The following is a 22,129-nucleotide window of genomic DNA, read 5'->3' on the forward strand; positions in this document are numbered from 1 at the left end:
GTACCTGAGTGTAACTACTTTTCCAGGAATTGTTTTCACAGATCACAATCCGTTAACCTTTCCTTACAAAATTAATGAAGAATAAAAATCAGCGATTGATTAGATGAAGCTTCGTGTTACAAGAGTTCAGCTTGGAAATTAAACACATCAAAGGCAAAAACGATGTGATCACAGATGCTTTGGTGAGATCGGAAAACCTCTCGAATGGTTCTTGTAATCAGTTGGGAAGTGTTCAGGAGAATAATTTGTGCATTTTTTTTATATTTCTAAAGCGAATTGGTGTTGTTTAGACTTTATGTAAAAGGTAAGCAGGCTTTGGTAAAACTTTCCTTTTTGAAGGGGGAGAGTGTTACGGATCCATAATATACTAGTGGGCTGTGCTTACACATTGTGTAAGCATACGAACCGTGCTTCCCCATTGTCTTGGGTTGCACACCTGCATTTGATTTTTCATTTATTTATAATTTCATTTGCAGATGCTTTCTGTTTGGTTCTGTGATTTTTTCCTGGTGTATCAGCTTCGATGTCCATCGGCACGCAAAATTACTGTGCTTCCCCATTGTCTTGAGTCGCTCACCCCTGTTTTTTTCATTTATTTATTTTCATTAATTTATATTTTCATTTATGGATGTTGTCCGACGATTTTGTGATTTTTTCCCAGTGTATCGGCTTCGATATCCATCGGCACGAAAAGGTTCAGCTTTCTACGTTACCTGAAAGGTACCGATCTTTAATATCAGTCAGTCAGTCAGTCGATGGTTAGAAAGAGCTTTATATATTAGATACCACAAAATTGAAAATGTTGCCACGGTATTTGCTGTGGAAAAAGGCAAGTTTAATTAACTACGAATTGTGTTACTATGTGAACGGACACTCGTGTAGACACCTGCATACATATGTGGCACTCGGCAGAGTGCTGGAATGCCAGTATTACTTTGAAGAAAGCTTTGTATTGGCTAAAATGTTCACATGGCTGGAGAAATCACTTTGTGCAATGGATTAGTGTGTTCAAACTGTACTCCTACGTGAAAGAGAAACGCAATTCGACAAATAATAATTATGGGACATGCTGACCCGGACTGTGGACAAGCCTCTGCACAGACAAGGAATGCAGACACCTTGTCGCCAGGCCTCAAAATGACCTTGCATACAACACAATATAGGGCGAGCACAGAACCATATGCAAAGAAGAGGGAAACGCGATGTAAACCAGACAGAGGAGGGAGAACGCAATGTGGACTGTGAGAGATGGAACAGGTTCAGCATGGGGCCGAGCACATTTTATGAAACTGGCCTCAAACCAGCGATGAGGGTGCTGTGAGGGTTGCATGCTCACCACAACTGAAGGTGTTGCATGTTGACCACCATCCTGATTCAATCCAGCTGCATCTTCGCAGATGCTGGTCGGTCCAGCCTGGCTGGCCGGTTGGGTTCTCAACAAACCAATATTATCCTGCTGGGGTCACAGGGTTGACATGAAAGCAGACGAACCCTCTCTGAGCACATCGATCACCCGCTGGGGGCTCGCAACGCGGCTGGCCAGTCGGGCGTCACTTTGTGCGCACTCGTGCACTTATCGAGGCAACAGAGCCTGCTTCGAACATGAACACGACTGACTGTGACACCAAGTCATATCCTAAGGGTATATTTTGTTAAGATACATGAGATAAGTTGCAGACTTGAAAGTCAGGAGTTCATTGAAAACTGCATTGAAACTGTGTGTGCAACTCTGGGGACTTTTAAAATCATTGTGATGGAATCTTATTAAATGGTATTGGTGTTTGAAACGTAGAGAGTAGGGATTCATAAATTTAGTATTAAATATCCTTCTGTTTCATGACGTTAAACAATAGACGGAATATGTAATTCTGCCGTGCTCCCCTTCGGGTAACTGGGGTATTCCATCTGGTGCATGAAGGCAGCATGTAACAGTACCATTTCCTGTTAATACAATTAGCAAGCAGCAGCCTTGGTTATAACACCCATGAATGGACATGTCTCCTTTCACCAACAGATACAAAAATCTCGTAGAATTTGTGTTGTGGCCTCAGAGCCAAATATATATTTACTTATAACAGCACTCACAACTCCAACTCTTCACCCTCACCTCTCAAACATGATTTATGGTAAACATCATCACCTTCGGTAATGTACTGTAGTAGGTAAAAAAAAAAAATTTCTATCCAACTTTCGCTTCGGCAAAGAAAATATTCGAATAACCTGATTATGTAACCCCCATTATTAATTCATGCCTGGTGTTTGCTTCATCATTAAGATGGAGGGCTTGGGTTAGGCTCACGGGCTCGAGGCTCACGGGCCAACGTCGTCAAGAGTTTTTGCAGTACGGCTCAGTACGGCAAGATATCAACTTTTTGGGAGAGTTAATCAGGAAGTTCTCCAAATCTTTTGTTTTGCTGAGGCACCCCCCATTCTCGTGGGTACGTTTCCAAGTATTTTTGGCTTCTTTAAAAGCTCTGAGAGACATTTCATGCTACAATCATTATCTGGCACACATGAGATATGTATCACCAATGTATCTTATTACTAGGGGTTCTGCGCATGCGCACCGAGCATTCAGGGGCGGATTATGTCATTTGAAAAGTCGCGTGTTGCCGATTTCAAATACGTAGTTATTCAGATTATCTCGAGAGTTACGCAAGACAACCGCAACTGACCTATCTTGCAAAAGGAATAGGGAAGGTGCCCTGCCAGTGTCGCCACCGCCCAGGCCAATCGCGAAACTAGCCAAGCAGCCAACTTTGGCCCAACTCAGGCCACGCGACACCCATGTGAAGCACTGCCTCCCTGGCCTTGCCCCAACCGCAGTAAAGCACCACTATCAGCAAGAACAGCTCTCCAGCAAGAGATGAAGGAAACCACCCACCATTAGCAACGATCAAAGGATGAAGCTTGTTCTCCATGTCGTCAGACTTGCGTGAAGTGAACGAGTCCACGTGTGCCGGTGTGGCTATCTCTGCATACAGTGTGACATCAAGCAGGAAGAAGGCGACCGCATGGCCCCAATTAATTTGTCTTCGACAAATTAATTTTGTCAACCATTTTGTCAACAATTAACATCAACCATTATTGATGCAGCATCTTTTACACCACCTCGTTTAACATGTTATGTTAGTTCTTCATGCCTGTTGTTTGTGTCCTTTATAACGTCCTTAAAAACATTTAAGTTTAGTGTTTGGAATGATTTTTTTTTTTTGACTGTTATATCACTCCTCTCTACGCATGTGCAGTCAGGATAAATTCAGAGACAAAATATTGTAAAACGAGAAACTTGTCTTTCTATTCTTGTTCTGATTTGTGTTCAAGATGTAGCATTCTATTTAAATAAGTTGTTCCTCGATCATAAACTGACGATCATAAAATGATAAGACGGACAGGCAGACAGACGGACGGTCATGAACAAATTGCTTATGAAATTTTAAAGTGATTCTTCTCCATTGAGGTCGGGCCAAAAATAATGTTTAGCACGATATTTCAAAAAAAATTTTTAGCAGCGTCTCGCGTAGCAAACGCTGCTCATCGAGAGCTCGGCGTTGTTCTTCTTCTTCCTCTTCTTCTTCTTCTTCTTGTTCTTCTTGTGAAGACAAAACCTTAACCTCCCGGACTCGGCTCTTGTATATACAAGATCCGGATCTCCTTAAATACTGAGCACATGTACACATCCTCACATAGACGGTGCCTTTTGAGAGCGTCTATCATGAACTTTTAAATATATTCGGACATTTGCTTTAAAGTTTTGAAAAGTTCACGTTACTATTTAAAGATTATTCCATTTATCGTATTGTAATTTTGTAAATACACTATATATATCGTAAATACGTAAATACATTATGACGGGTCTCGCTATTGTCTTAATCAAAGCACGTGACGAAATATCGGAAGTTGTTGTTGTTGTTTTTTTTTGTTTGTTTTTTGTTTTTTTAGCCGACAAAGGGCCGGATGCAGTTCCGGCCGATCAGTGGGTTCCAAAACGTAAACTGTTCAGCTTGGCGGAGGTCTGCCCTCCACCATGAGCCGTTGTATTTACCCCACGCACGCGAAACGAAATTCAGGATTAAGCGATTGGTTCATGTAGTCTGGGTGAGATAGGCCAAAAATAGGCCGAACCTTCTAAAAAATATACCAAAGCTGTATTTGGTACCATTTGAAGGAGAGTTTTATGTCGTTTGATATACTCGGAGCCTCACGCTGAGCCTGTTGGGGAAATTATTTCATGTTGATTATAATTGGAGGGGGTTTCACGGTAAAATACAGGAAAATTGGAAAATACACAAATTAGGTAAATTTGAGGATATATTTCCGGTGTGTCAGAAGAAAAATACACAAATTAGGTGTCAGGGTGGCGACCGGTCCAGGATTGTGCCCAATAGCCCAGGAGACTGCTTAGGTAGCACCAATGCTCTGTGCAGAGTATGGTCCCAAGGGATGGATGGATGGAATGAATTCACAGGAAACTAGAGGGGGAGCACTCGGTAGAGTGCAAAACCTCCACCGCCAATACTGCTGGGTCACTTAAGTGAACCTGATATCCTATTCATTGTAGGTCAAAACAGGTCAGACTCTACTGAACCACGATTGAATAAACTAAACTAGATCGACGTGCACGTAGAAATGCCCAAAAAAATAAAATCGAAATTTTTTTGAAAAAAAGTTGCAAAATTTGTTGTTTTTTCTCTAACAAATTTTTTTTTGGGGGGGGGTTGGAAATCACTTAAAACATGTAGAAATGCAAAAAAGGATTCAAATATTTTTCAAATAAAATCAAAAATGTTTTGAAAAAAAGTTTCTTTTTTTGGACCAAGTCCAAAATCTAATGACATGATCCTTGGATCATACCTAACCCCCCCCCCCCCCAACAAGTTTCGTCGAAATCCGTCCAGGAGTTTTTCCGTAATACTGTTCACAAACAAACAAACAAACAAACGGGTGAAAACAGTAACCTCCGTCCATCTTCGATGGCGGAGGTTAAAGATGGGAGAGAAACACAGCAACCCACAAGCAAGAATGTTCACAGTCACCTGGGGTGCTCCCACCATCTGTCTCTGAGGAGCTTTTAGTGAAACATTGGTTCTATTGGAAGCTCTTCGGGGCAGGCTGCTGGGTTGGGGGTTTGTGGGTTTTGTTCTCCCTTAAGGGTTGCATTCCTGGTTCTGCAGTGCCTGATGGAGGGCACTGTTGGAGTTGGTGTTCCTACCGACTTGTCCCAAGAAGGCTAGAAGTCCGAACCCAGGTGTAGCCTCCTCGGTAGGCTGCCTCATGATGTGCTGCATAATCTACGGTGCTCTTCTCTGCGAGTTCACGACTGGAGCCACACCGAGCATGGCGTTCTGGGAGGCCCATCCAATGCCAGCGGTTTGCATTGCCAGTGCTCTCAAGAGGAACACCCCTTGTTTGTCTGCAATGTTCCCTGAAGCCCGACCAGATTGGGTCGGACTCACAAAATCTCAGAAAGCCTGATCTGCAATACCATAGCTAATTGTTTCCGCAAAGGTAACACCCAGCCAGCTGGCATGGTGGCAGTTTGAAATGGAAGCATACAAGAAACCGGAGTTGGGTGGATGGTTACCAGTTGATCCATTTCAGAAGAAATTGAGGTGTAATGAATTGATAATAAAATGGAGCTGTGCCTGAGAGGTTCATATTCACCATCTTGCATTAGTTTGTCCAACAGGTCACGGTGACTGCACAGATTTGTCACTGGACTATCATTTTCACGGGCTTTGATCACCATTAGAGGAACAGCTTGCTTCACATTTAATTTCGCGAATTAGTTTCAACCTAAGTTCGTTCTCATGTTGGACCTTTATGACGTAAAACAAAACATGACATCACAGTTGAGCGTTAGTTTAGCGACGGCGTTTCAAGCGACGGTGAGTGCGAGGCGCAGTGCGTGCTCATCGGAGCGGAGAGGAAAGCGGAGCGCACAACCTCAGCGGAGCTGTTTGTTTGATTAAGTAACCTGGTAGCAATTTCATGCAACAACTTGAAATGCATTTTCACAATTATCGGGCAGTTTGATTGAAGCGGGAGTTTCTCGAATGGAACGCATCGGTTTGGTGGTTGCAGAGGATTTGGTTCGACGTACGTGAAGTGTAATATCTTCACACTGTATCAATATTAATGTGAATGCTGAAAAGGCAAGCTTTGTTGTATTCCAATATTTCCTGATTGCATTGTGAGGGAGAGAGTTGCACACTGGAGGAAGAATCGTCATTAAAAAAATTTCTGCTCCGAGTCATCTTCATTCCCAGCCCTTTGTTCGGGGGGGGGGGGGGATAAAAAAAAAGATGTAATTATTGGGTGAAGTTTTGAATCTTCGTGCAAGTCTTTGTTCATTTTCTATTTTTCACCAGGATTATTCAAAGATTAATTTTTTTATTTTCTTGTCGAAATGGAAGAGGAAGTGCCCTGGTGTGCAGGTATAAGCTGATCCATGAATTTGCTCGTAACCAATTACCGTGACTTTAAATAGTCCTAGTTAATTACATTTTCACATCGTCGGCTGCAGTAGGTGTGGTGTGGTCCAAGTCTTTCACGAACTGGCTGACCAGACCTGGCGTTCGACAGGAATATGGAATTGGACTAATTTGTTCAGCGTGCTGGTGATGGCTCACGAAAGACTCAATGGGATCATCGATGTCCACTCATGCTATCGGAGGGGACACTCAGCTGAACTCCGATCTGAAGGATACATCTGGCGATGTATCCTTCATATCGGTTATGAAGCACCGTTTCTACAGGATGGGAATCGAACCCACATTATATGGTAGTGAAGATAAAGAAGTGGAGGTGAACGTGGGATGAGGAAACTTTCCATGTTAAAATATATAACAAGACTCAATCAACTATTTAAACAAATACAAACTAATTCAATGTAGTCAGCATGGGTTTACCAAAGGTAGCTCCTGTTTAACAAATATTTTCGAGTTTTATGAAGCAGTGTCTGATTGGGTGGATGATGGAATGGCAGTGGAGACTATATCTCGACTTTATGGAGGCATTTGATAAGGTACCACATCGGAGGTTGTTTGCCAAAGTGAGGGCTTGTGGAGTGGCTGGTCAGGTAGTTAATTGGATTACAAACTGGTTTAGTGGTTGGAAGCAAAGGGTGGCTGTGAGTGGGAGGATGTAAGTAGTGGGGAACCTCAAGGATCAGTACTCGGACCATTACTATTCATTATTTACATCAACGATTTGGATGGCGGGGTGAAGAGTAAGCTTTCCAAATTTGCAGATGACATAAAACTTGGAGGTGAGGTGGATAGCAGAGGGGGTGGTGATCAGATACAGGAAAGTATTGATACTTGTACAGATTGGGTAAAAGATTGGCAGATGTAATTTAACCTGAACAAGTGTGAGGTGTTGGAGATGGGAAAGAACAATGGAAATGGAGATTACAGGATGGAAGGGGTAATGTTGGAGCGTGTCACACAGGAGAAGGATCTGGGGGTGGTAATAGATATGGGAGGTAAGCAGGTAGCGCAGTGCCAGGTAGCTATAGGTGAAGCAATAAGGTTTTAGGTTGTATCTGGAGGGGGATCAATTATAAATCAAGAGGTGGTGTTGACATTGTACAGGAATTTAGTGAGGGCCACATTGAGAATATTGTATACAATTTTGGTCACCACAACTCAGGAAGGACATCGATGCCATAGAGAGGGTTCAGCTCAGGGCTACAAGATTGATTCCGGGCCGAGCTCGACTCAGCTATGAGGAGATATGATGGAGATGTTTAATATAATGAAAGGTAGAGATAAAATATGTGAAGATGAATTATAATTATTCAACAGAGTAGACAGTGAAAGGCCCAGGGGCCAGAACCTGAGATTAAAGAAGAGGAGAGTTAAGACGGTAGTAAGGAAGGGGACTTTCACTCAGAGAGTAGTTAATGTATGGAATGGTCTCCCTGGAAAGGTAGTGGCAGCAGAAAAAGTGGATAAGTTTAAATTAGAATTAGATAGGTACCTGGAAGTTATGGAGATAGAGGGGTGTGGGGATGTTGATCAGACTTTTAGGTAGTTTGAGTATTGATGGGTGATTGTGTACGGAGTGCTGTTGGTGGGGGTCTTGTTAAAAGGGGGTTGTGTGGTCGATGTGTTTTTAACCAAGCATATGCCCCCTCCCCGAGGGTAAGAAAATAAATTAATAAATAAAAAATTACAGCAAAAAAAATACAAAAAGCAACAGCAAAAAATAAATACAATATTTTCTTTCTTTTATTAATTAAAATGATCTTGCGTTGGTGTGGTTCGGTGTTCATGCAGGCCTGATGGGATGGATGTCCTCCACCTGTGTTGGATTTCCTTACTATTCCTTGTTATTCCTTGTTATGTCTCTCACCCATAATTGGAGGGAAAAAACAATCAGCTCTCAAATAATTATTTCCTCCAGGTGGATAGGGTTTCCATAAATAAACTGCCACGCTCTTCCAGATAAAGAAAGCTGCAGAAAGCAAGTAAGAAAAGTGACACAAGGTAAATCAACCCTTTGCTGTGTCAAACCCTACCTGGATTCCTCTACAGCTGCAGACATTCACAAGTAGTACATATAATACATGAGAATTACAAATTGATTTTTAAGCGATTCTTCACCATTAATGGGTCTAAACTAATATATAGCACAATATCTCAAAAAGTTGCGGACTGATTCGGACGAAACTTGGTGGACATGTTGGGTGTGTGGCAAGAACAAATTGATTCGATTTTGGGTGAAGATCTGAATCCAGATCTGGAAACGATAATTATTTAATTTATGAAGTGATTTTTCACCATTGAGAGATTGGGCCAAAAACGATATAGTAATGTATAGCATGATATTTCAAAAAATTCCTTTTAAATTGGATTATATATTTTATTAAATTTGTATCGCTCGTCGAGGCTCATGGAAGAGTTAGGATACTGAACAGATCAGGATGTAACAGACAAAAACAGGATGCAAAACACACAAACGGAACAGTTGAGATGCACACAAAAGGAGCAGTAGCGAGGGGGGGGGGGGAAGGAAACTCCAAGGAGGGAAAACTGGAAATTTGGAAGGAGGAGGAATTTGGGTGGGGTTAATGAGGGTATAAAAGGTTTTTTGATTGGGGACAATCTGAGATGGTGGTGAACAGCTGTCTTGAAGACCTGGAGGGAACAATTCAATTGAAAAGGATGTGGAAGTTGGTTCCACATGCAGGAAAAAGAGGAACAAATGAGTGGAAGTGAGCAGTGATCCTGGATTTAGGTAGGTTCCTTAGAAGGAGGTTGATGTTGAACCATGTGAGCTCTGCAGAAACCTCGTGGGGACAAAGCAAGGAAAGAGTAGAGGGTACAAGACCAGAAAGGAGGTGCTAGCAAACAGAGAGACCGCAGACCTGTCTGCGATGGTGAGGTGATAGGCCCAATAGATTCAACTTCATCGTGGGATATTCCAATAATCTTAAACGCCTTGGTTTCCATGGTGTCATGATGAGCAAGATGTGAGACAGGGGTGCCAGCCCAGAGGGGGAGCAGTACTCCATCAAGCTGTGGATGAAGGTCTTGTAGGTGGATAGGAGTTCAGGTGTGCCAAGGAAGGACTTTGTATGACCGAGGATGCCCAGTCAGCGGCTGGCTTTGGAGGCCAACTTTGAAATGTGGTTTGCCCAAGAAGGGTCATGATAGATATTGAGACCCCAGAGTTTGAATGACTGAACTTCTTCAAGAGGATTGTTTCAGAAAGTAGATAGGAGGGTGGAGGGTATGCAAGACAGCCCTTTTAGAGAACGAGAGAGAGAGAACAGAGAGAGAGAGAGAGAGAGAGAGAGAGAGAGAGAGAGAGAGATAGATAGATAGATAGATAGATAGATAGATAGATAGATAGATAGATCAGGATTGAAAGACACATTCCAAGTGTTTAACTAGCTTGTGATGTTGTGTGTTTTTTCAAGGTCCGAAGAGCCTGTAGCTTGCCTGTCTAAAGAATGTGGGATGTCATGGCAGAGGGTGGAGTCATTTGCAAATAGATATAGAGGATTTTGGTGATCTGGTGATGAGATGAGGTTGGTGGAGAAAAGGAAAGATTTCATATAAACTGTGGTGATGGATTTGATTAACTTGCTGGAAGTAAGCTGATAGTTCTGTAGTTAAGGGTATCAGTTTTTTGCACCTTATGCAGTGATGCATTGAAGGGGTAATCGTTTTATTTTAACAAAATATAAATGCTACGAAGGATGAGCACAGCCCAAAGGGAGGATGGGTAATTGTTAAATGCAACATCAAAATCAGTAGACATGGAGGTAGAGGAGGGGCAGTTGAGGCGTAACTCAGCCGCAAGCAGCAGAAGAAATGGGATGGAACCTCTTAAGGCGCACTAAGTAATTCATGGCCAAACTGCAGGATCTTGGAGCCAAATAGGAGACCAATTAAAAAAAAAAAAAAGAGTCTGTTAGTGAAAAAGCAAGGTTTAAAAGCAGAAGAGAGAGGCCAGAAATTGGATGCTGAGTTGGAAGCCAATCGGAAGGACTATGAGCAGAGACTTGCCAAACTGAATGAGGAGTATGAAAGGGAACATGCCATGAGTGATGCCAAGCTGGTGGCAAACAGCAGATGGCAGCAAACATTAAGAACAGCATCAAGTATGGCAAATACAGAAATGGTGATGGTCAGTGTGGCACTGCAAGGAGAAGCCGGAACGACACCCATGGGGGGAAATCAATTGACCCGATTCAGGCTTAGTGGGGCAACTTAGCTAAATATAGCATAACAATTGTGCATTTTGTGAGGAAAGCACCAAATTTGGCACACGAGTAGCCGATCATATTATGAACAGATTTGGATATTGGGCCATCTCGAAATTTTTGATGGCAGTGGAAAATGGCTGCCACAGCCATCAGCGGCTGAATTTGAGATGGCCCAATATCCAAATCTGTTCATAATATGATCGGCTACTCGTGTGCCAAATTTGGTGCTTTCCTCACAAAATGCACAATTGTTATGCTAAGTTGCCCCACTAGCTGGGCTTTTTTGAAGTATGATTAGGCTTGGGGGGGGGGCATCATTTTAAACCACCTCCCCCATAAGATCTCGGAAATGGAACGCACGATTGACACAAAATTTTGTGTGTAGATGGAAAATCTTCTTTACAATATGCCGACATCATTGAATTAGCAATAAATGTGTAGTTTTTTTTTTTTTAATCATTCATTAAGCAAGTATGCTAATTTTATGCATATTATCAAAAAAAAATTGCATAAAATTTAGTGTCAAAAGATGCGCAAGACTTCCAAGAAAGAAAAAAAATAAATCTTGTGCATGAAAAACATCCTGTTTACAATCCGGGATGGGAATGCTGAAGAAGTTTCTTCCGACGTGTGAATACCTCAAAATGGTGGATATCAGAATCAAGATTGCACGGGGAGGGGGGGGGGGGATGGCAGTTTTCTGTTTGTTTCTGCAAATCACAATTCAATTGCTGCGCTGTTCAGTTGTTATTGCCTTTTGATAAATACTCGTTTCTCTGCAATTCCTCTTTGCAGTCACCAATAACTGTAATCCAATTACACTGTCAACATTTCCATGTATATTTACCTTCTGGCACCACAGAGTGGTGAGCAAAAGGATTATTAATCACTGAAGGCTAATTGTTGTTATTTTATTATAAAATCTAATATAAAACACTGTGAGCACTATACGACTGCAATCCGCTGTAATGTTGTTCACTTCCACAGTTGAGTCGAAACACAACGAAATCGTTTACAGAAAAATCTGGAGCATCCATCTTGTCTCCCAGTTTAACACTAAAACTCATTCATAGATACCAAAATTCTAGCTCTATTCATCTTCATCTTCAGCCTTTGCCATGTTGTCCTTTTTTTTCCCCTCCAGCATTTTGAAATAAATCTATTTGGATTTGTACCAAGTCATTGTTATGATGTAGGTTGAAGGGGTTTAAGCCTGTTGTTGGCTTAATGGTGAGGATGGTGGGTTTTGGGTCCTCGAGTCCTGAGTTCAAATCCTGCTCAGCCATTGAATTAGTACCAGGTGGGATTAACTCGGCCTGTCATCCTTGTGAGGTTGGGAAAATGAGTGCCAGCATTCTGGTATCCTGTGTCGAAGTGGTGACCCGTCCAGGATTGTGCTCAATAGCTAAGGAGACTGCTTAGGCAGCACCAACGCTCTGCAGAGTATGGTCCCAATCTCCTCCTCCTTGAAGAGGGTATAGAATCGTAGAGAATATGGTGTGTTAACATGATGTGTAGGATCGAGGAATGCTGATGAGCTTGAAATTGTTTGTTGTATAGTCTTATAGTCTCGGACCTCTCCACGCCCAGCTGTGTTGTTGATTTTTCCGACTTTCATCTATTTCCCACACTCACTGTATGGGAAGCATTCAGAACAAATATTGACGTTACCAAGCAAGTGTTTAGCCCGGCAGCGTGGCAGTTTGACATCTCAGTGCACCGGTGGAGATGTCCTGAACCTCGCGGCTGTTGTGGGTCGCGTCCGACAACCGAACAGGCCACCATAAAAAAACAGAGCTCATTGGGGGCATTATTCACCGAAGTCGCGGAGGGATTTTGACACCTTCCGTGAGCTGAGGCCTTCAAACTCATATAACATCTGATAGGGACGTGGCAGGCTCTTCAGAGCCCATCACACCAAGTCGGGGGTAGTGGGGGGCATCTTGTCCAAATCCCCAGTTGTATCGTTCTGTTTCTGTCGACCCAATGCGGTCCCTAAATATGTCGTTGTGTTCAGTCAATATCTCGTATAATCTGATCCGCTCCGTGGGCACGAGTGTTGCGTAAGGGTTAGAGGGATTCAAACCATCATTCACATACAAATCCTGTTTGTTGTTTCATATATTATATTATAATACAGATATAAACCTTTCTTGATCACTGGCTCATCCTGCTTGCCCCAACAGTTTCATCTGGTGGCACTGAGTAAATCCTGTTGAAGGTGGAGATTGGTCAGGGTCTTTTACTGTTTGACTTCCCAGCATCACATGGGACTTGGTCACTCGGCCAAAGGTAAAATTTCTCCCATGATTGCCGTCGGCACGCCACTCAACCGGTGCAAGGATCTCAATTGTCACGGAAACATAGTCTTGGACATGAGGATCCCTCTGAGGCAGGGAAATGACGTGGTGGCTCAGCGATTCACCAGATGTGTGTGTGTGTGTGTGTGTGTGTGTGTGTGTGTGTGTGTGTGTGTGTGTGTGTGTGTGTGTGTGTGTGTGTGTGTGTGTGTGTGTGTGTGTGTGTGTGTGTGTGTGTGTGTGTGTGTGTGTGTGTGTGTGTGTGTGTGTGTGTGTGTGTGTGTGTGTGTGATGAAAATAATCTTCAACTACAAGGAAACTGTGCCATCTATAGATGTGGAGGAATGGTTGACGAACACACATCAATGTAATTGTGGACATTCCTTATTTAAAGATTCACATCACAAACACATTATCACAGATGATCTCAGAAAAGTGAAAGACAGAAAATTTACATGCATTACTTACAAAAGGACCAAATTATAGAGAGAATAAAAGGATTAACTGGAATAAAGCAATGGAACTTACACTGAGAGGACTGTCAGAATGGGTGAGAGATCAAATTGATTAACACAAAGTACCAAACACACAAATGGCTTTATGGTTGCAGGAAGTAGAGAAACTGTTAGGTTCGGTCAGGTATGGGAGCATGCGTCGGAGCAGCGCGTCGCTGCATCCACTTTCCGTTGGTACTCCAGGGACCTCCATCTGGCCCATCTGCATCTCCTTGAGATGACAATCAACGTGCTGCAAGCAGGTATGTGGTCATCTCGATGGGCTTCTTCACTCATGAGGCTCCCTCACTGAGACAATCTGGTGAGCAGGATAAGCATCAGGAAATGGAGCCACATGTCCATACAGCCGCAGCTGATGATCACGGACGACACGGGTATCAAATCTCATTTGAGACTCCCTCAGTAACTGCTCGTTGGACACAAATTTTGACCAGCGACAGACAAGGATGCTCTGAAGAGACCAGTTACTGGAGGAGTTAAGTCTACATCTCAGATCTCTGGTCAGAATCCAAGTCTCACATCCATAGAGCAAGACTGGAAGCACCAATGACCTGAAGACTTGGACTTTCATCCTCCCGCACAGGTACCGGCAGCACCACACCCCATGATCCAGTGAATCCATGACTCCACAGGCATGACCCAGATGACTATTGACCTCTGGCTTACAGCCAGCAGAGACACGAATATCACTGCCAAGGTAAGTGAATCTCTCCATGACCTCAACATCCTCATTACAAACAGGTACAGACAAGATGGCAGCATCCAAGATGTCACTGAAAGCCTGGATCTTAGTTTTGACCCAGCGGTTCTGATTCCTCATTCATTGCCTTGAGGGCCCCTACAAGAATATCAAGTGTTTCCACAAAGATGACTGCATCATCTGAAAAATCAAGGTCAGAGATCTTGACATTCCGAAGTGATGGCACCACAGCTTGATCTCTCTGACATCTTCCCCACAAAATCCAGTCCATACAATTGTTTAAAGAGTGAGGGGGCCAATACACACCCCTGAAGAACTCCAGTAAGAACTAGAAATAAGTTGGAGATGGAACCACCACACTTCATAGCACTCTCTGTACCAGAGTATAGTTCCTAAATTAGACAAATCAACTTTGGTGGCACCACACAAAAACCGAGAATCCTCCAGACTCCAGAGGACATCCCGATTGACTGAATGGAATGCTTTTTGCGGAAATCAACATAGGCAGCAAGCAGCCCCTGGCCGAAACTCTCATCTGCCGTTGGTGAGGACCCGAAGAACAAGGACACGGTCAATCGTTGACCTCTTTGGTGTAAAGCCTGACTGCTCTGGACGCTGGTGCTCAAGCAGATGGTGACGAACCCTATCAAGAATTATCCGAGCTAAGACCTTGCGTGGCACTGAACAGCGTCAACCCTCGGTAGCTGTTGCAGTCCTGGCGATTACCCTTCCCTTTCAGGAAAGGGACAACAAGGCCCCTCTTCCAGTCAGTTGGGATGATGCCTGTGTTCCAAGCAGAGCACAGAACTGCATACAATGACAGGAGTACAGCATTTCCACCAACCTTGAGAAGTTCAGCATGGATGCCACAAATCCCAGGAGATATTCCTCCTTTCAACCGGTTCACCGCAGCCTGTATTTACACAAACAAAGGTGGTTCACAGTTAATTGGAGGGTCAGCAATCAGGATAGTAACACCCCTGACATCCAACTCAACAGCTGGTGGATTAGCCTGGTACAGCCGTTCGAAGTAACCGGCCGAGCTGGCCTTCACTTCGGACTCCTCTCTCAAGAGCCTACCACCCTCCACTCTGAAAATCCACTCCATGAAAAAACTGAGAACCCACTGCAGTACATCAAGGGACGGACTTGGAGGAACGCAATGCATGGATTCCTCTGTAAGCAGGACGAGAACCACTTGACCACAGGTGATGCTCTACCGCTTCACAGATTCTTCCACATAGGCCTCCTTGTCTGCCCTCAGCACACGTCCAGTTTTATTCCTCAATTTCCTGAACAGCTCAGCTCTGCCATTAAGCCTGTCGCTGTGACTCTGGTAAATGGTATCCAGTGTCCCTTGGGAGACAGTTCTTCTACGCCCTGTGGTGAGTTCCAAGACATCCACCGGCAACATCAAAGACGGTGGTCTTGAAGGCACTCCACAATCTTCAGGGTCTCCCAAAGCACCCAGACCCCCCAAATCCCCACTCAACCTCTTTGCAAACTCCTCAGCTACCCTCTCTTCCTTGAGCTTGCCAACATCCAGTCTCAGCCAGGATTCTCATGGATTTAAGCTGCAACTGCAGAGTTGCTACCACAAGCCTGTGGACGGTATTGAAGAACTGAGCACTCCGGTAGACCTTGCAGTTCTGAATTGTCCTTCAACGAGCATATGGTCAATCTCCTTTGCCATAACACCAGCGTTGAAACAACAAGTCTCGTGATGAGCTTGTGGGCGCTGAAACCATGAATCGGCCACCCTACGTCCATGACTTCTTGCAATGTCAAGGAACTTAGTGCTATTCAGATTCACAGTTCCAGACCCATGAGGACCAACACATGTCTCAAAACCATCCCCATCAGTTCCAGATGACGCATTGAAATCCCTCAGACAAGAAGAGTATCTCGCCTGGGGCACTGATCAACCACAGACATGAACGTGGCACGGAATGCGTCCTTCATAGTGAGATCACTCACCTCAATTGGAGCATATACAGGGACCAGGGAAATGAGACCCAATGAGTGACGAATCCTCAGTTTCATAATATGCTCATTGATCATTGTTGCCTCGATTATCACTGGAGTCAGTTATTGGATGATTTCATAGACAGGTAATCATCCTCTCTTTGCAATAGGACATACCTGGGCACCCACCCAAAGGGACCACCTTAGGTTAACCCAAGGAGACCGCCGTCTGGTGGACCACACCACTGCACCACCCTGGCACACACCACTGCAATCTGACCCAAGAAGGAATTATCCCGTGCTTTTCTTCCTATCATCAATGAATGGGGGTCCCGAAGGCTTTGCCCCAATCCGTCATCCGGTGAGCTGCCCTGTGAAGGGGTGGGTTTTCAGTTTTCAAAGGGTGGGTTTTAATGGAGTGGGTTTTTGTGTTTTGCGGTTTTTGTGTTTTGTTTTGTGTGTTTTTTGTGTTTGGCAGAATGAAATATTTTCTGGTGGCCGGAGTGAAAATCCTGCCACCAACCTCCGAGAAAAAAGTAACCCCACTGTGGGACGACGTCCACAGGCACAGTTGGGCATGAGATATGGATGACCGTTGGCTCACAAGGAGCTCCTTCCCTCTTTGACATGTTTTGTTTTTAATCCTGCTGGGTGTCCATATCCATACACCCTCCTCACCAGAAAACCTGGTGGGGGAGACGGTTTAGTCGCCGACAACCCGACCATGAAACATGTTGGTACAGGTTTACTTGTTACCTGCAGTAAGTCACAGATCTGATCTGGCCTGACCTGACAATAGAAGGGGGAACGGACATTTAAGGACACAATATTGTGACTCATCATACATTCAAATTTTTGAATTGGCCCATTCCATGTTACGTGTGTGACAATCCCGAAACAACTTTGTCTCCTATTTTCTCTTTGCTCAAAACCTAAATAAGCGAGATATATTTGATAAGTTATGTCAGTCTCTTTCATCGAATATTTTTTCTTTGAAACTGACACTTCAAATCACCATTTTAAATGGCATATAGGATTATGGGGTTGATTTTGCTGTGTAACGTAGTGTTACGGCTGTGGAAATTTGCAATACACCAGAAAGGTCCTCAGGTTAGATATATCGATAAGTTCATGTGTAGTTGGTCCACACCCGTTGTATAGAGGGAATTTATGTGATTCATCCGGGCTGCGACGCTTTGAGTTAGCCATTTTTCATTACCTGTCATTATTTTGGAACAATCACGCCATCTCAACAACCACGCCATCTCAACAACCACGCCATCCACACCACAACGCCGCTAAAGGAGCAACGAAACTAGCCCCACCCCAATTTCTCCTCCGGTAAACAAGTTTGACGGTTGGAAACCAACTCCCGTCCCAATTTCTCTGGAATGTTCCTCCCCCAACCCACGCGCCGTGAAGGGCGGGGCAGGCGCAGGAGAAATAAAAGGGCAAGATGAACGCCTGGAAAAGAGCGCTGATAGCAGAGACTTGGGGCAGTCATTTGGAAGTCTTGGTCGTCATGGTCTTGGTCCAAGTCAGTCGTGGTCCAAGTCTTCGTCGTAGACAGACTTGGGGCAGTCGGGTGGAAGTCTTGTTCTAGTGGTCGTGAGGAGAAGGCGTCATGACCTGCCCACCAATGCAAAGCCCGAGATCAGGCGTGGCTGTCCTTGTGGCCGTGGGGAGAAGGCGTCACGACCTGCCCACCGTTGCAAGGCCCGAGATCAGGCACGGCTACGCTAGTTGCCGTGGGGACGAGACGTCGCGACCTGCCCACCGTCGCACCACGAGGGTGCGGGTAAGACCCTTCGGTCTCGTGGGCCTTTTCGGTCATCCACGGCCTACGACCATAAAGGTCTACGGACCCCGTCTACCCCCTTGCCTGTGAGGGAGGTCTTTCTTTGTTTTTGTATGCATGCTGTGGCGCCGTGTCCTGCCAAGTGGAAACTGTGTAAGTGCTTGTAAATAATAATTATAGTCAGTCGTATTGCTTTTGTATTCTATTTGTTGCTTGTATGTTACATGATTCCTTGCTTGTGTTGTGTGTGCAATATGTGCTTTGTTATAAATGTGCTTGTGTGAAATGTATCCCGTTCGTTGTCTCTTTCCCCATTGAAAGTGCCATGTTGCATCACTTAAGGGATTGGTAGTGGGTTTAGACACCCAGTAAATAATCTGAACCATCGAGGTCGGCGATAACTCCGCTCGGTTATCCCTGCAGCACGGAACGAGCCGCTCAAGCGGTTCGTGTCCGGAGTCGACCTGCGGCGTGGTACAACTCCTCGGTACGCTACCCGCATGGGTACTTAGGTATATCGACATTCGGCGATTCACCCTATTTCGCGCGGGTAGAATGCGGACTGGGTTGTGGTGAGGTTAAACCCCCATCCGTGGCTAGCTCCTTGGCGGTAGTTCCAAGAGGGTCACGACTGAATTGTCCGTTCCGGTGGGCGACACGTCGCGATTTGAGTTACGTGGCTAATCGCACGCCGGGCGGACGAAATTCGTAACAGTATGTTACGGTCAGAGAATTCTGTTGCAGAAGGGTCATACAATAAAAGTCCATATTTCTGTGATGTTTGTGTTCTTTTAAACTTAAATGCAGAATCAAATTATGTGGTAGTGGTAAATGTTTTCAGCATAAATTAATTTTTTTCCCACAATTTGACAATATCCAACATCTACATCATCAAAAACGTGTTCCGCGTGTTACATTTTTGATGATGTCTGTTGCACGTCCGTTCATTCTCTGATCGAATGAATTACATTGAATGTAATCTCTCCATGTCTCTCACACCAAATCCCACCTTTTCAAATTCCGAAGTTGTTTTTGGATAGGTGATGTCACCAAGGAGATGAATGACTCAGCACATGTTCTGCAAAACTTCCAAGATGGCTGACACTGTTCAAGGGGGTGTCTCAAGTAAACAAAGTGAGTACATTGTAATATACTGTACATTTAGATTTTGTTTTGTTTATACATTTTAACATGACTGCGATTAGGGAATGCCTATATTTGGAAACACTTGGATTGTGAGTTAATAAATGCCATTTCATTTATTTTGCTTGCAAAGTGTACGTACAGTGGTGTTTGGTGCAAAATTCCACAGACTTTGACAAGCTGGCAACTGAATTGATGCCAAATGTATCAGTACTCCATGTTTCCCAGACTGAAATTGATGATTTCATTGAGATACAAAACCCCTAACTCGGTAGAGTACTCGGTAGAGCACTCGGTCGAGCAAATGCCTCCGCCAGGCTGAACAGTTTGTTTTGTATCCCACTGATAGGCTGGATCTGCATCCGTACCTGAACCAAAATTTAATCGACTTGTTCTTGTCACCTACCCAACTAATCCACTAAGTTTTGTCACAATCTGATGATAACTTTTTGAAATATCATGCGATATATCCTTTTGGCCCTCTCTGTCAATGGATGGTGAAGAATCACTTTAAGAATCCTCGTATCTGGATTCGGATGTTCACTAAATTCTAATCAATTCGTCCTCATCACACAATCAACCTGCCAATCAGGTTTTGTCCAAATCAGTCCATCATCTTTTGAGATATCCTGCTCACAGACAACAAATCGACAGACTGACGAACGGGAGTGAAAACATAACCTCCGTCCCCCTTCAGTGGTGGAGGTATGAATAAAGATAATATGGCTAAATGCATGTATACCAGCTTTGATGATCTTGCTTTCTTAAATTTTAGTGTTAAAATGGCATTTCCTTTAAAAACCCTTGAAACAGAATTCCATCGTGTCATCATCTGGCCAACAAAGTACATTTTTCTGCCTTCAATGTGCATTTACTTTGTAAGTCTAACAAGAGCATTTATTCATTTATTCTAAAAGTAAGTGCACATTTTTTTCCCCTCTTTCAAAAAGTTGTATAAAGGACAATTGTTTCTCAAAACAGGAAAATATTACAATCAGAGCAAAAATCTTTTTTAATTTGGATATCCCACATTGGAATCCCACGTTGTTTGAATTCCAACCTCGTTTCCCTCCGATCTACCTCTTCACCAATTTTCACTCTGTGCTCCCATGTAAGGTGTTTCACATGTTCCATTTGGAGCAAGTATGGTTAATTTCCATGGAATTAATGGTCTTGATATCTGCAATCTACTGTACCTCATATAACCCCCTGTTTGGGAAAGCAAATTACAAAAACGCTTTTATTATATAAACACAGTAATGTGCGCTCACCTGATTAGGCCTTGTGGTTAAAGTAGGATAGCCAGAGAGTTTCCAAGAAAAACCACGAGTGCAGACGTGGAGCACTCACTCGTGACGTGTGTGACATGACCAAAGATGTTTTACCAACCAGAGTCACCTTTACATTCTTGAACAAAACCTTACAAGTCCACACGATCCGCTTCATTTTTTTTTGTCGCCTTCCGACTACTGCAGGTAAGCAGTGAGGGTTGTTGTTACCCCGTGCACGCGAAACGAAAAGTGGGATGAAGCAATTGGTTAATGTCTGCCCACCCATCGGTCTGTCTTATCAGTTTATGATCGAGGATTGATAGGAACTGTCAGTGTAGGTGGGATAACTTTCAGTTCTATACCAGTTAACGCCCGCCTCAAGTGAGGCAGCCCCTCGCAAATCGGTGTCCTGGTCAGCCTGTCTCTTCTGGCTGGTCTGAGCCAACCAGACTCTGTCAAAAAACGAACAGTGACAATAATGTCAGGCTTATGAAAAACGAAAAAGCATTCAGCATCAGAATGAGTCAGTATGTTTTGTCAAGTACTTGTAAAGCTGTTTTTGAAAAGTGTAATTCCTCTCTGTTTGTGTTGTAAAGTTTTTAGACCTTGCCAAACTTTTGTTTGTCATGTGACAGGTAAGACTGTTGTTGTTGATTGTGAATGTTTGTTGGGATGTAAATCAAAGTACATTATTTATCTTCTCACTTGTGGAGATTGTGGATTGCAATATGTTGGTAAAAAAATCTCAATGTTTACATCAGCGTTTGAATGGACATAGGTCTGCTGTTTCATCTGGTATTAAGACATATTTATATAATCATTTCAATGAAGTTGGGCATGCTTTTAGTGGTTGTTCCATTCCAATTATAGACTCAGTTTATGTTCATGATTTTGATAGTGAAGAGGAATGTGATGTTGAGCAAGAATGCAAGGAGGATTTTTGGATCAGGTCACGATGTGCGATCTATCCTTTGGGCCTCAATGACAGGGTACAAGGTATTGAGTTAGTTTCTCAAGGTAATGTTTTCGGTAACGACTATCTTGCTAATCCAATCAGGAGACCCAGAGGTCATGGGCGCTGTTGTCGGTGTCGTACGGCTCCAAAAATGGAAATTTCAGAGATAATTGATAAACTTAAAGGTTTTTATGAAGGAAACGTTTTTCATGATTTTTATGTTCTTCTGAGGTCATGCTCCAAACAAGTCTTGGCTAATGTTCTCCAGAGTTTAGCAGGTTCATATGACACGTGCTTGTTCTTGATCGAAGCTTTTTGTAGCAGGGGACTGGTGAAGAAATCTACTCCCAAAGTTTATTGGATCCACGAATTCTTAATTTGTAATTTTTCCAGCATGCAGGTAGATAGGCTTCGGCTTCATTCTATTTTTAGGGATATTCGTGTGGAGTGTTTATTACCAGATAAAGTCAGGGAGCGAACCCCATTAAAGGTATATTTCACTTTCACTAAGACCATAGGACAATCCTTATTCAATTATGGTAAATTTCTTAAAACTCTTCGTATAGATGTAATAAAAGACATTTTGGAAACTGACTGTGCATGTTCGTCTTCCCATTTTTTTATATGGTCCTTGTGGACATGTAGTTTCTGGGGATTTGAATATAATAATTAGTAATCGTGAAATTAGGAATCTGATGAAATGGGAGCTAAATATAGGGAACCAGTAACTCAACCTTGAAGCTGCATTCGGTCTTCAATTGT

At 43.5% G+C, this 22,129-nt stretch overlaps 2 protein-coding genes across 11 annotated transcripts in view; one reads left to right on the forward strand and one right to left on the reverse strand.

The window, feature by feature from the left end:
* Window positions 1-1,418, reverse strand: part of LOC147022349 (pancreatic propolypeptide YG-like) — a 42,181-nt gene extending 40,763 nt beyond the window's left edge. Inside the window, exon 1 of the mRNA XM_085893159.1 lies at window positions 1,337-1,418. The gene's annotated coding sequence lies outside the window, so the exon portion shown is untranslated. The remainder of the gene's footprint in view (window positions 1-1,336) is intronic.
* Window positions 1-22,129, forward strand: part of LOC147022350 (uncharacterized) — a 51,466-nt gene that overhangs the window by 8,974 nt on the left and 20,363 nt on the right. For 3 of the 10 annotated variants that reach the window (XM_085893147.1, XM_085893152.1, XM_085893157.1), the window contains exons 2-3: window positions 662-720; window positions 19,039-19,132. The gene's annotated coding sequence lies outside the window, so the exon portion shown is untranslated. Of the gene's footprint in view, window positions 1-661; window positions 721-19,024; window positions 19,133-20,553; window positions 20,617-22,129 lie in introns of those variants that run through there. The other 7 variants (XM_085893148.1, XM_085893153.1, XM_085893149.1 and 4 more) reach the window with 4 other exon arrangements.

The sequence above is a fragment of the Eptatretus burgeri genome, chromosome 8, assembly GCF_056783735.1.
Source record: "Eptatretus burgeri isolate ZD-2024b chromosome 8, Ebu_testis_v1, whole genome shotgun sequence".
In the NCBI taxonomy this organism is placed as follows: domain Eukaryota; kingdom Metazoa; phylum Chordata; class Myxini; order Myxiniformes; family Myxinidae; genus Eptatretus; species Eptatretus burgeri.